Below are 15,999 nucleotides of genomic sequence, written 5' to 3'. Positions count from 1 at the left end.
GTGTGTATTACATATATATGATACATAACAGCATGCGTGTCTGCATGATTCACCAGTGTGTATATGTGTGCACGTGTGTGTTTATCAGCATGTATGTGTATATAGTGTGTGGATTATACATATCAGCATGTCTGTGTGTACACCTATGTCTATCTGTATATGGATATCAGAACATCCATGTGTATATACGCATATATCACAGTGTAATTGTGTACATGTGTGTGCATACATATACATGTATCTCAGCATATGTGACAGACGTCACTGTGTGAGTATATATATGGATAGGTACACATGTACATATATCAGCACGTATGACATATACCAAAATGTGCGTGTATATAATGTATGTCGGTGTGCATCTATGCGGGTATGTATACACATACATGTACATCAGCATGGATGGTATGTATCAGTAGAATAATGTCTCCAGCTTCTTTCCTTAGAAATATTTCACTGAAACCTAAAATAGATACAAACTGTCAGACTCGAACCACTGACGTTTCTGGGGTTTCTCATAGGCCTGGGGGTTTCCTTCAAGTTCAAGGCCTACCTAGACTTTGCAGAAGTGGGGGACTAGCCGGTGCTTTCCCTGGCTACAAGGAGGACACTGAGCCCCCACCCGGATGACCGCAGTGTTCAGCAGTGTTCAGTTCCTACGAAGGGAGAGGGGGCACTGAGGGCCAGGGTAGAAGCACAGACCGGGAGCCAGCACCTAAGCCTCACCGCGGACCTGTGAGGTACATTCCCATTCAGCAGATGAGAAAACGAGCCCAGAAGGCAAAGAGGTGTGCTACATAAGAGCCGCTGGGGGCTAGGGCGGGTATCTGCACAGGAGCGCCAGCTTCGGGAGGAAAAGGACTACGCGTGTCTGTCTTGTTCACTGCACCATCTCTGGAGCCTAGCACAGGTTCTCAAAAATATTTGTTGGGGGCACCTAGATGGCTCCGTGGGTTAAGCCTCTGCCTTCGGCTCAGGTCATGGTCTCAGGGTCATGGGATCGAGCCCTGCATGGGGCTCTCTGCTTGGCGGGGAGCCTTGTTCCGCCTGCCTCTCTGCCTGCTTGTGATCTCTCTCTATCAAATAAATAAATTAAATCTTTTAAAAATTTATTTTAAAAAATATTTGTTGGGTGGACAGATGGCTGGACGGATTGGGTGCGTGGACTCCTGTGCTCCAAACCTTGAGTGTCCTTTGTTGTAAGGCCAGTGGGGGTCCACTTTCCTTCCTCCTACTTCCTGCATCCTCCTCTCCCCCGTGGCAAGCAAGCGCTCTCCCCCAGCATCACACACGCCCTCTGCTGTCCGCTCTTGAGCACCGGAGCACCTATTCCATGACATTTGCGGTGGCATGCTGCCACCTACAGGGAGGTTGTGGTACTGCAGAGAGGAGCCCTGTTTGATTTAGATCCTAAGGAGTCATCTCACATATGCTTTTATGAAGAGAAAAATGAAGCCTGAAGAGGCTCTGGGCAAGGACTCGGTGAAGCCTACAGTAAACTGGAGGCTGGGCTATTTCAGGTACACTGGGCCTAGAGATGTTAGGTAGGGAGGGCAGGCAGGTCAGGTGGAACAGGAAAGCGCAGCAGAGGGAACGACCAGGGGCAAGAAGCAGTATCTGTCTGGGAGTCACTTGTTTCACTTCAAAACAACCCTGCAAGGTTTGCGTCCAGTTAGCATTATTACTTTAAAAAGAAAAGGGGAGGGGCACCTGGGTGGCTCAGTGGGTTAAGCCTCTGCCTTCGTCTCAGGTCATGATCCCGGGGTCCTGAGATCGAGCCCCACATCGGGCTCTCTGCTCAGTGGGGAGCCTGCTTCCCTCTCTCTCTCTCTGTGCCTCTCTGTGCCTGCCTCTCTGACTACTTGTGATCTCTGTCTGTCAAATAAATAAATAAATATCTTTATTTTAAAAAAAGGGGGGATCTGTAAAGGCCATTTGGAAAGTCCTAGAACATAAGAGCTAGATAAATGTGCCATGGAAAACAGGAAGATCCCAGCACTCTCTCAAGATACCCTGGAAGTGTCCCTAGATAAGAAACATGTGCTGCAGTGGAGACGCTCCAGGGCAGCCTGGATTATGTGGCCAGTTGTGTCCCATGACTGGCAGGCCTATAACAGCAGAGTGTCACACAAAAATCACTGCCCCGAGGAAGGACGCTAAACCCAAAGGCCACAGCTGTCCCCATTCCACAGGCAAGGAAACAGTCTCAGAGGAGCTTTGAGGTGGCTGGTGTTGTCACTCGGGTTCTTGTAGGTTGCAAGGAAGAGAAACATTCTATCATTAGGAGCCTGGGACGACCGAAGTCTCAGCCACCCAAACTCCTAGGGGGTGAAAGAGCTTTGGGCTACAGCAGCAGCTCTAGTCACTGGAGGGCAGCTCTCCAACTCAGCGGCAACACTCTTGGATGCCCCTCATCGGGGCAGTGGGGGGTGGGGAGGGAAGTATCCCAGGCCACTACCCTAGGGCTCCACTACCTTGGTGACTCAGCATCTCTGGGTCTTGGCCTGTTCCTCTGCTGTCCCCACTCTTGCTCTCCATCTCCATTTCTGCTGACTCAGAATTCCTGCTAATTCATGGCTCCTCCTCACGCACAGCATGTGTTGACTTAAGGCTTCAACTTAGAGCTTTCCTTCTCCATGTATCACTGCTTCTGCCCTCCATATTGACATTAATCTTCCCTCTGGTCTCATATTCAAATTCAGAAAAAGAACTGTTGGTGGGAATGCAAGCAAACTGGTGTAGCTACTCTGGAGAAGAGTATGGAGGCTCCTCAGAAAGTTAAAAATAGAGCTACCCTATGACCCAGCAATTGCCCTACTGGGTATTTACCCAAAGGATATAAAAAGCAAGATTCAAAGGGGTACAAGCACTCTGATGTGTATATCAGCGTTATCAACAGCCAAACTATGGACAGAGCCAAAATGCCCATCAACTGATGAATACAGAGGATGAGATACAGGGCACCTGGTGGCTCAGGTGGAGGGCAACTCTTGATTATGGCTCAGGTCATGATTTCACAGTCCTGGGATTGAGCCCCACATCAGGCTCTGCACTCAGCAAGGAATCTGCTTGAGGATTCTCTCTCCCTCTCCCTTTGCCTCTCTCCCTACTCTCTTTCTCTCTAAAATAAGTAATTTTTTTTAAAAAAGATGTGATGTATATATACAACAGAATATTATTCAGCCATCAAAAAGAATGAAATCTTGCCATGTGCAATACATGGATGGAGCTAGAGTGTATTCTGCAAGTGAAATAAGTCATCATATGATCTCATTCATGTGTGGAATTTAAGACAGAAAACAGATGAACATACAGGAAGGGAGAAAAGAAAAAAAGGAGAGAGGGAAACAAACTGTGAGTGACTCTTACCAGTAAAACAAACTCAGGACTGATGGAGGGAGGTGGGCAGGGAGATGGGCTAAATGAGTGGTGGGGATTAAGGACGGCACTTACTGTTGTATGTAAGAGATGAACCACTGAAGTCTACTCCAGAAACCAGTATTGCTCTGTATGTTAACTAACAAGATTTAAATTTAAAAAAAAAAAAAATAGAACAGAAAGGAATCAGCAAAAGAAAGGATCAGAACAATTCAGTTGGTCCCCAGTCTCCCTGTGGGTTGGATTTCTCACATGGGGCTGCCTCACAGTCCTCTGATCAGCCTAGATGTTGTCTGCCCTTAAGCTGGGTGTCCACTCCTGTCCAATCAGCTGCATCCTGGATCCTAAGGTGCAAAGTGGGGTAACTGCGAGTGAAGAACTCTCTGAAGGAGCTGTGGGTGTGGCCAGTCAGCACATGTAACAGGCTTCTCCACAAGCCAGCTTGTATGCGGCAGGACCAGGGTTTGAGCCCAAGTTCTCTGGTCCCAAGTCGTTCCCACATGAGTACACAGGCTGTCCTGACTTGTGAGGTCAGGAAAAAAAAAAAATAACAACTGACACTGATTGAATCCTGTAAGCCAAGCACCATTCTATAACTTTATACTGATGATCTCAATTAACCACGACCACAATCCCTCTTTAACTGTGCCCATTTCACAGAAAGGAAAACCCATTTAGAAAGATTAAATAACAGGCCAAAGTTGTACTCCCAGTAAGTGTCAAAAAGTGATTTGGACCCCGGCCTGTTTGTATTTGTAAGGGAGGAGCAGCAGGAAGACAGACAGACTTTTGCTGTCTGTCTAAGTACTAGCAGGATCTGCACCTTCCAATATGGAAGCCACTGACAGAATGTGGCTACTGAGCCCTTGGGCTAGTTGAAAATGCTGGGCCACACCTATAAGCCACAAGGCAGAGTTCAAAGATTAATTACGAAAAAAGAGAGAGAGAGAATGTAACATCCCTCACTGATAATGGTTTACATTGATTACATCTCTAAATACTATTTTGGACATTCCAAATAAAATATATTAGTAAAATTAACTTTACCTGTTTCTTTTTTTCCCTTTTTATTTTTTGTAAGTTTCTTATTTAAGTAATTTCTCAAAACCCCACAGGTTTTGATCAAGAGTCACACAGTCCTCCACCTGAGTCAGCCAGGTACTCTTTTTTTCCTTCTTAAACTGTTTCTGTTAACTCGGGGTACCTGGCTGACTCAGAGGAGCAGTCAACTCTTGATTTTGGGGTCATGAGTTCGATCCCCACACCAGGTATAGAGCTTACTTAAATAACTGAGGGGTGCCAGGGTGGCTCAGGCAGTTAAGCTTCTGACTCTGATTCAGGTCATGATCCCGGGTTCCTGGGCCTGAGTCCCTCATCGGGCTCCCTGCTCAGCAGGGAGTCTGCTCCTCCCTCTCCCTTTGCCCCTCCCCCTACTCCCACTCTTGCTCTCTCACATAAATAAATGTTTTTTTAAAAAACTTTTAAAAAGTGTGTAACTCACTCATTTTGTAGTGGATCCACAAAGGTGTACCACCATCACCACAATCAATTCTGGAACATTTTCATCACTTCAGAAAGAAACTAGGTACGTGTTTGCAGTCACTCCCATGTTCTTTTCCCCTCAGCCCTTTGTCCACAACCACTCTCCCTCCTGTCCCTGTGCATCTGCCTGTTGCGGACATTTCATAGAAGTGAAATCATACAATATAGGGTCTTCTGGGTCTGGCTCCTTTCACTCCGCATGTTTTCACGGTTCATCTGTGGTATAGCAGGTATCAGTACCTCATTTTTCTTTATTGCCAAATAATATTCCCGTGTCTGGACATTTTGTTTATCCACTCATCAGCTGGTAAACATTGGAGTTCTTTCCATCTTTTGGCTATTCTGAGTAACGCTACTACAAACAGTCACACGCAAGATTTTGTAGAGACCTATGTTTTCATTTCTCTGGGTCTTGTTCCATTTCTAAATAGGGTGATCAAAGAATGTTCAGACTACACGTGTGGCTGACATTCTATTTCTCCAGAGTGGCACAGACCCTAATTTTTCACCCTCGTTCTGAGGAACGTTGAAATACACGGACACCGGAAATGCTCTATGAAGCTAACTCAGACCTCAGCCCCCTCCCCACCAAAGCTAGGTGGTTTCCAGCTAAGCAAGGGCATAGCCAAGCCCTGAGGCAGTTTCTGTCCGTCTGGGGCCTGCTGAACAGGCCTAATGCCAGGGACCCAACAAGAACTCAGTAGTTCTGCAAGTCCGTTGAACACGAGCAACAGAGGCACTTTAGGTGGTTAGTAATGGGCACCTTCAGTTACAAAGTGCTGGCCATCTAACAAATACAATAGATCGCAGGGTGACCTACCTTTGAAAATGGTCAGCTCTCTACTTCATGGTCACCAGCTTCCCCATGATGCACCAAGAGTGAGTAGCCTGACTTTCTGGGTGACCTCGATGCCTTGGCACCCTGTTAAAAGTAACTATGGTTGCAGTAATTTGTTAACAGATACACAAACAGAAAGAGGTAAATTGTGACAGTCAAAAATAAAAGGGCAGTTTTTGTAAACGATCAAAACTTAAGCTGTTACTAGATTAAAAGAGGCAGTTATAAGTATAAAGACGGTTACAAGTGTACCATATAAACTTTACAGCAACCACAAAGAAAAAAACCGTAGTCAATACAAAGAAGAATGATGGATGATGGATGTCCATCATCCATCTGTTGATGGACATGTAGGCTCCTTCCCTAGTTTGGCTATTGTGGACATTGTTGCTATGGACATTGGGGTGCTCGTGCCCCTTTGGATCACTACATTGTATCTTTGGGGTAAATACCCAGTAGTGCAATTGCTGGGTCATAGGGTAGCTCTATTTTCAACTTTTTGAGGAACCCCCATACTATTTTCCAGAGTGGCTGCACCAGCTTGCATTCCCACTGAGAGAATACACTTAAATGCATAAAATAGACTAATTAGGGATGCCTGGGTGGCTCAGTTGGTTAAGCGGCTGCCTTCGGCTCAGGTCATGATCCCAGCATCCTGGGATCGAGTCCCACATCGGGCTCCTTGCTCAGCAGGGAGCCTGCTTCTCCCTCTGCCTCTGCCTGCCATTCTGTCTGCCTGTGCTCGCTCTCTCCCCCTCTCTCTCTCTGATAAATAAATAAAATCTTAAAAAAAAAATAGACTACTTAAAATACACTTTTAAGTAAAAAGGTTATTGTATAATGATAAAGGGGTCAATTCATCAAGAAGATATAATGACTGTAATATATATACATTCATCACCACAGCACCTAAATATATTAAGCAAATAGTAACACATCTGAAGGCAGAAATAGACAGCAATGCAACAATAGTAGGGGGTGTCAATCTTCCATTTGAAGATCTGATCATCCAGATAGAAAGTCAAAATGAAATACTGGACTTAAACTACACTTTAGACCAGACGGACCTAGCAGACATCTACAGAATACTCCATCCAACAGCAATGGAACACACACACTTCTTAAGTGCAGATGAAACATTCTCCTGGATAGATCAAATATCAGGCCACAGATCAAGTCTTTACAAAATTTAAGAAGACTGAAGTCAAATCAAGTATCTCTTTCAACCATAACAGTATGAAACTAGAAATCAGTAAAAGTGGGAAAGCTGGAAAATTAGCAAATATGTGGAAATTAAATAATACTCCTAAACAACCAATGGGTCAAAGAAACTAAAAGGAAAATCAAGAAATATCTTTAAACAGGGACACTTGGCTGGCTGGCTCATTCAGTACAGCATGCAACTCTTGATCTCAGAGTCATGAATTTGAGCCCACACTGGGTGTAGAGATTACTTAAACAAATAACTAAACATATTAAAAAAAAAAAAGAACTATTTTGAAACAAAAATGGAAATGCAACATACCAATACAGGATTCAACAAAAGCAGTTCCAATTAAATGTCTACATTAATTTTAAAAAAAAAGAACAGGGCGCCTGGGTGGCTCAGTGGGTTAAAGCCTCTGCCTTCGGCTCAGGTCATGATCCCAGAGTCCTGGGATTGAGCCCCACATCAGGCTCTCTGCTCAGCAGGGAGCCTCCTTCCCCACCCCCACCGCCTCTCTCTCTGCCTGCCTCTGCCTACTTGTGATCTCTGTCAAATAAACAAAAAAGTAAATAAAATCTTTTTTTTTTTTAAGATTTTATTTATTTATTTGACAGACAGAGATCACAAGTAGGCAGAGAGGCAGGCAGAGAGAGAGAGAGAGAGAGGGAAGCAGGCTTCCTGCGGAGCAGGGAGCCCGATGCGGGGCTCGATCCCAGGACCCTGAGATCATGACCCGAGCCGAAGGCAGCAGCCCAAACCACTGAGCCACCCAGGCGCCCCAAGTAAATAAAATCTTTAAAAAAAAAAAAAAAAAACCTCTCAAGAGACTGGCTAGAGAAGAAAGGTATGTCAACATAATAACAGCCATATATGACAAGTCTATAGCTAATATCATACTCAATGGTGAAAAGCTAAAAACTTTTCCTCTAAGATTAGGAATAAGACAAGGATGCTCACTCTCACCATTCCTATTCAATGTAGTATGGAAGTGGCAGCCAAAGCAATCAGACAAGAAGAAATAAAAGGCACCCAGATGGGAAAGAAAATTAGGTTGTCTCTGCCTGCCAATAACATGATATTATATATAGAAAGCCCTAAAGACCCCACCAAGAAAACTGTTAGAATAAATCAATCCAAGGACGCCTGGGTGGCTCAGTTGGTTGGACGGCTGCCTTCGGCTCAGGTCATGATCCTGGAGTCCCGGGATCGAGTCCCACATCAGGCTCCCAGCTCCACGGGGAGTCTGCTTCTCTCTCTGACCTTCTCCTCACTCATGATCTCTCTCACTGTCTCTCTCTCAAATAAATAAATAAATAATCTTTAAAAAAATTTAAAAAAAAAAAAAAAAGAATAAATCAATCCAGTAAAATCACAGGATACAAAGTCAATATACAAAAATCCGTTGCATTCCATACACTTTTTAAAAAACTATCTGAAAGAAAAATTAAGAAAGCAATCCCAGGGACCCCTGAGTGGCTCAGTCAGTTAAGCACCTGACTCATGATTGCAGCTCTGGTCATGATCTCTGGATCCTCTGATCAAGTCCTGCACGGAACCCTGCATCAAGCTCCTCACTCAACAGGGAGTCTGCTTGAGGATTTCTCTCCGAGTCTCCCTCTGCTCTTCTCGCCACTTGCACATTCTCGCCCTCTCTAAAATAAATAAATAATTTTTTTTAATCAATCCCATTTACAATTGCATCAAAACAATAAAATACTTAGGAATATACTTATTTAACCAAGGAGGTAAAAAACCAGTACACTATACAGTGTACTGGTACACTGTACACAGTACACTTTACAGGACATGGATGAAAGAAACTGAAGAAGACACAAATAAATGGAAAGGCATCCCATGCTCATGGATTGGAAGAACTGATATTATCAAAATGTCTATTCTACCCAAAGCAACCTACAGATTTGATGCAATCTGTATCAAAATTCCAAAAAAACTTTTAACAGAAATAGGAAAAAGAATCCTCAAATTTGTATGGAACCACAAAAGATCCTGGATAGCCAAAGCCATCTTGAGAAAGAGCAAAGCTGGAGGCAGCACACTTCCCAATTTTAAACTCGTATTACAAACCTATAGTAATCAAAATAGTATGGAACTGGCATTAAAACAAACACAAGACCAGTGGAACAGAATAAAGAGTCCACATACACAGTCAACTTGTCTTTGACAATGGTGCCAAGAACACACCACAATGGGGAAAGATTTTGGAAAATAAGTTTTGGGGAAACCTGGATAGCTATATGCAGAAGAACAAAATTGGGACTCTTAACCACTCACAGAAGTTAATGTGAAATGGATTAAAGACTTAAATGTAAGACCTAAAACTGTAAAACTCCTCCATGAAAACAAAGAATAAAGCTCCTTGATATTAGTCTTGGCAGTGATTTTTTTGGCTAGGACACCAAAGACACAGGCAACAAGAGCAAAAAGAAACAAGTGGGACTACATCTAACTGAATAGCTACTGCACAGCAAAGGAAACAATCAACAAAATGAAAAGGCAATCTAAAGAATGGGAGAAAAACCTGCCAACTATCTTTCTGATCAGGGGTTATTATCTAATATACAGAGTTCATAAACTCAATAGCAAAAAAAAAAAAAAAAATCTGATATAAAATGGACAAAGGATTGGTGCACCTGGGTGGTTCACTGGGTTAAAGTCTCTACCTTCGGCTCAGGTCATGATCCCAGCATCCTGGGATTGAGCCTCACATCGGGCTCTCTGCCCGGCAGGGAGCCTGCTTCCTTTTCTCTCTCTCTCTGCCTGCCTCTCTGCCTACCTGTTGTCTCTGTCTGTCAAATAAATAAATAAAATCTTTTTTAAAATAATAAATAAATAAAAATAAAATGGACAAAGGATCTATACAGACATTTTTCAAAGACGACATACCGATCTCCAATAGGTACATGAAAATGTGTTCGACATCACTCATCCTCAGAGAACTGCAAATCAAAATCACACTGAGATACTGCTTCACACTGGTCAGAATGGCTGTTACCAAAAAGAGAAGAGAGAACGAATGTGCTTGAGGATGTGGAGGAAAGGGAGCCCTTGTCCACTGTTAGAGAGAATGTAAACTGGTACAGCCATTACAGAAAATGGTAGAAGGCTCCTCACAGAATTAAAAGTAGGACCACCATATGATCCAGCAATCCCGCTTCTGGGTATATAACCAAGGAAAGGAAATCATTATCTAGAAAAGATATGTATACTCCCATGTTCGTTGCAGCATTACTCACAATGGCGAAAATACGGAAACAACCTAAGTGTCCATCAATGGACAAAAGAAATGTGGTGTATATGCATATATAAAGGAATATTAGTCAACCATTAGAAAGAAGAAAATCCTGGGGCGTCTGGGTGGCTCAGTGGGTTAAGCCGCTGCCTTCGGCTCAGGTCATGATCTCAGGGTCCTGGGATCGAGTCCCGCATCAGGCTCTCTGCTCAGCGGGGAGCCTGCTTCCTTCTCTCTCTCTCTGCCTGCCTCTCAGTGTACTTGTAATTTCTCTCTGTCAAATAAATAAATAAAATCTTTAAAAAAAAAAAAAAAGAAAGAAAGAAAGAAGAAAATCCTGCCATTTGCAACAATATGCATGAACCTGGAGAGCATTATGATAAATGAATAAGCCAAATACAAACTCTGTCTGGTATCACTTATATATGAAACCAAAAAATAAAAATAAAAAGTCAAACTCACAGAAATAGAGAGTAGACCAGTCAGGGCCCCAAGAGCATATATCAAATCATCATTTTGCGTACATAATGGCCTAAGAGGAAGGAAAAGCAAGATAGCCGGCTGAGTTGCCCCCCAAAAGCCTACAGTCTGATGGGATAAATGGGACTGAATGGAAAGAAAATTAATTGAGCCTCATCTGTGGGCTTCCCAGACATGGCCCTTCAGCAAGTCTGGTTTAAACTGCATGTCAAGGGCAGTGGAGGAGTTTTTTGGTTTGTTTTTTGTTCTTCCTGATCAGCCTGGGCAGAGTATACCGGATCATACCCACCGCTCTGTTCTCTTTCTATTTGGTGTCCACTGACCCCAGGCCCCATCTCTGCTGAAGACGTGGCTTCTGTGACCACCTCGAAAACTGATAAATGGAAGAAAGGGGAGGGGGTACAAACTCTCACCCCCCAGCTAGTGAACAGAACTCAAGAATTCACCCCTGACTTTGCAAGGTCGAAGTCTCCCAACAGCCATTTAGAAGCTCCTAATCCATGAATGAAAGCTTAACTTCCTGCACAGACTAGAACAGCGGAAACAGAAGACTTGAGAAGGATCAACTATTGAGAGAATCCAGACACCCTCCACCACGGGAAATCCCACTTGTAGAAATAAGAGGATTATTTGGCTGTGAAATTTGCTTAGTAATTGAACGCGAAACTTATTTTGATTCCCAGGGAAAAAGGCAGACATTAAGTAATGCAAATTCCCATTCAGCCAGAAGCCAAATAAGCAGAAAATGTGAATCACCAGATTCTCCCCCACTCCCCCCACCACCGGACCCACATTCTATTTCAGGGTAAAGAAACAAAGGAAATCGACATCTCTGACATCCAGATTTTGCTCTAACAAGCAGACTGCCAGAATGGATTGGGGAGGGGGCTGCCCACACTTCCCATCTCTATCGGAGAGGCCCTCAGAATCATGTGCGGAGGACAAGCCACATCCTGCGTGTTGTCCTGTGAACCTCTCAAAACCTCTGAGGGCCAACAGGAGAGACTGGCTCTTGATCAGGCACGTAAACATGTGGTCAGGGCCCAGTGGGGGCGAAACACAGGGACTGAGGGACAGGGAGTGGCGTCAACTTGCCCAAAGGGAGTTGGGGCAGGATGAGGGAAGACATGAACAAGTTTTGAAGTTTGTGTTCATTCTAAGAATCCACCAGTTCAACAGACAGCAGTAAAACGGGGTGTTCCTCGCTCCCCTTTCGAAGTGGGTTGACATGAGAGCTGGCAAAAGCCTCGCCTATATGTTTGGGATCAGACATTCATAATAACCGCTGTTAGGACTTTTCTAAACATTCGTCCTGTGCCAGACACTGGACTGAGGGCTTAGTATGTTCACTCATTTAATTCTAGCGATGAGCCCATGAAGCCAGTGCGGTGGTTAAGACAGAGGCCAAGGTCTGAATCTGCCTCCTCTAAATACCACCAAGTATCTTGCCTTCTCTGTGCCTCGACTTCATCTGGAAAATGTGCATAGTCACAGTACCTACATCATAACGCTGAGACGGAAGTTAGATGCGTTACCACACGAGCAGTGTCTGGAACAGAGTAAGCAGAGTACGAGGGTGGCTGACATCATCCCCGTCCCTTCCCCCAGACAAGACAACAGAAGCTCCAAGGTAAGAAGGCTGCTGTCCTACTGCCGTCAAGCCCTGGCCTCCTCCACACTCCCACTTCCACAGCAGCTAAGTTACCTTCTACAAGCCTGTCCTTCTGATGCCTCAGGAAATAGGGACATGACATCTTCTCTCTGCTCTGGGAGCAAGCAATCGTGCTGGAAGCACAGCTGGGCCTGGACCTCCTCTTCCCGGGCACCTCCCCACCTGCCCACACCACGGCCTCCTTGGCTGAAGCTGTGAGCTCCCGGGGGCTCTCGGCAGCTTTCCCGCCCCATGCTGCACTCTGGGCTAAGAGGATACAGACAGGCGACCCCATTCAAAGCAGCCCGCTGGCACTTTAACACCAAGAGAGAACACAGCAGACTCTCTGCCTCCGCATCACCCCACGTGTATACACTTATTCTAAGCACGGTCCCATCCTCGCAGCCCCAAAAGATGCCTTTATCTTGAGTGCAGAAAGGAAACGAGAGAGAGTGAGCTGGTAATTCAGGACTATGTGGGTTCACTTTCCCTCGATGCCATTCCTCCTTTTCCCCTCCACGCAGGAGGAAAAAAAGAAATGCTGGCTGTTAAAAAGAACTTATACAATGGGGCTGGGGGGGGGGGTGAAACACTGGCTGGGTGGCTCAGTGGGTTAAGCCTCTGCCTTCAGTTCAGGTCATGATCCCAGGGTCCTGGGATCGAGTCCCACATCGGGCTCTCTGCTAGGTGGGGAGCCTGCTTCCTCCTCTCTCTCTACCTGTCTCTCTACCTACTTGTGATCTATCTGTCAAATAAATAAATAAAATATTTAAAAATAAATAAATAAAAAGAAAAAGAACTTATACAACATAATAGTACTCCTTTATTTAAAAAACAGTTTTTAAGGAACTTTGATGTACCAGTCCCTGTCCCCAGTTCGGGACTCCAGCCTGGCTGACGGGAGCAGTGTCGGCCCGGTTTAGAAGAATCCTTCTAATACCTACAACAAACATTTCTTGTTATCTGAGGATGTGCTGCCATGTAATTTGAATTAACGTTAATAGTGACTCAACACCTCACTGGCCCACTACCCTACTGGCTCCCAGGGGGTCTACACTTTCTGCAAAGTGCTCTTAAGTATTTCTGGGAGTCCCCAAGTGGTGCCTCACCTGATGCATGGGGAGCCATCCCCTCCATGAGGGGCTGCCGCCGACACCCTGGGACCTTCTGGTATCAGGTCCCACAGCAACCTGGGAGAGTAGGAGAGCATGGTTCTCTCTCCTCTTATGTGTCTTACCCTCTATCGGAGGGCTCCCTAACGGGGCTTACAAATTTTAGAGAAACACTTTCCACGTTTACATCCAAACCCTCTGTCCAGGAACAGATCTGGGAATGTCTCCAACAGGGGCTACACCGAAAGACAAGGCCAAATTCAGAAATACTACTTTTCTTGGATTAACAGGGCTGTCTGGTTCTTAGGCCTCTTCATGGTCCCACCTCCCCGCCATCTGACAGACTTATCAAGACAGATATAAATCCCAGAGGGGACCCCAAAGATACCTGCAGAAAACTTCACTTACGAGAACATCCCCAGACCTCACCCCTCTTTGTGGCAGGCGGGGGAGACATCCATATTTTCAAGCTGTGCAGCACTTTTTTTTTTTTTAATTTATTGAGGTAAAATTCACATACCATTTTAAAGTGTACAATTCAGTGGCATTTCGCACATTCATAATGTTGTCAGATCATTTCTATGTTCCCAAACCTATTCGAATCCCAAAGGGAAATCCACACCCTTTAAGCAGGCGTCGTCCTCACTCCCTCCCGCTATTCCCAGGCCCCTATAACCACGAATCTGTTTCTGTCTCTGTAGATGAACATATTCTGGATGGCTCGTGTAAGTGGAATAACACAGAGCGTGACCTTCTGAGTCCGGCTTCTTTCACGGGGCGTGTTTTTGAGGTTCAGCCACGTTAGAGCATGCATCCGTGCTTCCTCCCTTCCTAGGACTGAAGTGATACTCCACTGTACGGACAGACCACATTCGGATTATTCATTTACGTGGGTCCCATATTTTGGCTCTCCTGTGAATTGTGCTATGAACCTTGTATACAAGCATTTGTTTGAATACGTGTTTTCAAGTCTTTGTAGGGATACAAAGAGTGTACCTCAGACTGTTTACCTCAGAGTAAACACAGTAATTCCGTGTTTAACCACACTGTTTTCCGCGGTGGCTACACCATTTCACATTCCCAGCAGCAATGTCTGAGGGTTCCAATTCCCCACATTCTCACCAACACTGGTTTTCTTTCCATTTTTCTATGATAGCCATCCCACTGTGCAGTGGTATCTTGTTGCGGTTTTGGCTGACATTTCCCTCACAATGATGTTGAGCATCTTTTCATGTGCTTATTGGCCATTTGTATTATGTCCCCTTTGGAGAAATGTCTATTCAAATCCTCTACCCATTTTTTAATTACCTTGTCTTTTTGTGGTTATGACAGCCCATAATATATTCCAGATTCTTTTTTTTTTTTTAAGATTTTATTTATTTATTTGACAGAGAGAGGTCACAGTAGACAGAGAGGCAGGCAGAGAGAGAGAGAGGGAAGCAGGCTCCCTCCTGAGCAGAGAGCCCAATGCGGGACTCGATCCCAGGACCCTGGGATCATGACCTGAGCCGAAGGCAGCGGCTTAATCCACTGAGCCACCCAGGCGCCCCTATATTCCAGATTCTAAACACTAATCAGATACATGACTTGCATTATCTTTCCCCATTCTGTAAGTTGTCCTTTACTTTCTTGATAGTGATAAAGATTTTCAACCATGATATGTATCCATTATATCTATTTTATTATTGTTGTTGCCTGTGCTTTTGGGGTCATATCTAAGAATCCACTACCAAACTCAAGGTCATGAAAACTTACCGGATTTTCTTCTAGGAGTTTATTTAGTTTTAGCTCTTATGTTTAGGTCTTGACTCATTCTCAATATTAATTTTTGTATGTGATGTGAGTTCAAGGTCCAACTTTCTTTTGCACATGAATAACCACTTATCTTGGCACAACTTGTTGGAGACTATTCTTTCTCCATTAAATAGTCTTATCACCCTTGTCAAAAATTAATTAACCATAGATGTATGGTATTTGTGTTTCTAGACTCTCATTCTATTGATCTACATTTGCCTTTACTCTGAGACTTCCATTTATGCATGTTACATCCTTGTTGGTGTAGCACAGGTCTCAGGCTCTGACCATTCTTCTTCATTCTTGTCTCCTTCTGCAATGTGGCCTGAATAATCTCAACTGACATGTCTTTAAGTTCAAGGGTTCCTTCTCTTGCTTGCACAAAATCTACTACTAAGCCCCTCTAGCGAATAATGTTTCATTTCAGTTATTATACTCTTCAGCTCCAAAATTTCTATTTGGTATCTTTTCTAAATTCCTGTCTCTTTACTGATACTCTCTACATGCTGAGATATTGTTCTCCTGGTTTCCTTTAGCTCTTTAAGCATATTTAAAACCATGAGATTAAGGTCCTTGTTTAGACTTTGGCTAGATACCTGGGCTGCCTCATGGACAGTTTCTATATATATATATATATTTTTTTTTTTTTCCCTCTGTGTAAAGCCATAATTTCTTATTTCTTCGAACAGCTTGTGATTTTTGTTGTTGTTGAATACTGGCTATTTTGAATACGTGGCACCTCTGGAA

General features: G+C 44.2%; 1 long non-coding RNA gene across 5 annotated transcripts in view; it reads right to left on the bottom strand.

Moving 5' to 3' along the window:
• The window catches only part of LOC116580892, a 398,948-nt gene extending 393,106 nt beyond the window's left edge, over window positions 1-5,842 (bottom strand). For all 5 annotated transcript variants that reach the window (XR_004281828.1, XR_004281829.1, XR_004281825.1 and 2 more), the window contains exon 1: window positions 5,741-5,842. This is a non-coding gene — a long non-coding RNA (uncharacterized LOC116580892). The remainder of the gene's footprint in view (window positions 1-5,740) is intronic.
• Between the last annotated feature and the right edge of the window lie 10,157 nt (window positions 5,843-15,999).

The sequence above is a fragment of the Mustela erminea genome, chromosome 20 (genome assembly GCF_009829155.1).
Source record: "Mustela erminea isolate mMusErm1 chromosome 20, mMusErm1.Pri, whole genome shotgun sequence".
NCBI classification, from domain to species: Eukaryota; Metazoa; Chordata; class Mammalia; order Carnivora; family Mustelidae; genus Mustela; species Mustela erminea.
This window is presented reverse-complemented; position numbering and strand designations above follow the sequence as displayed.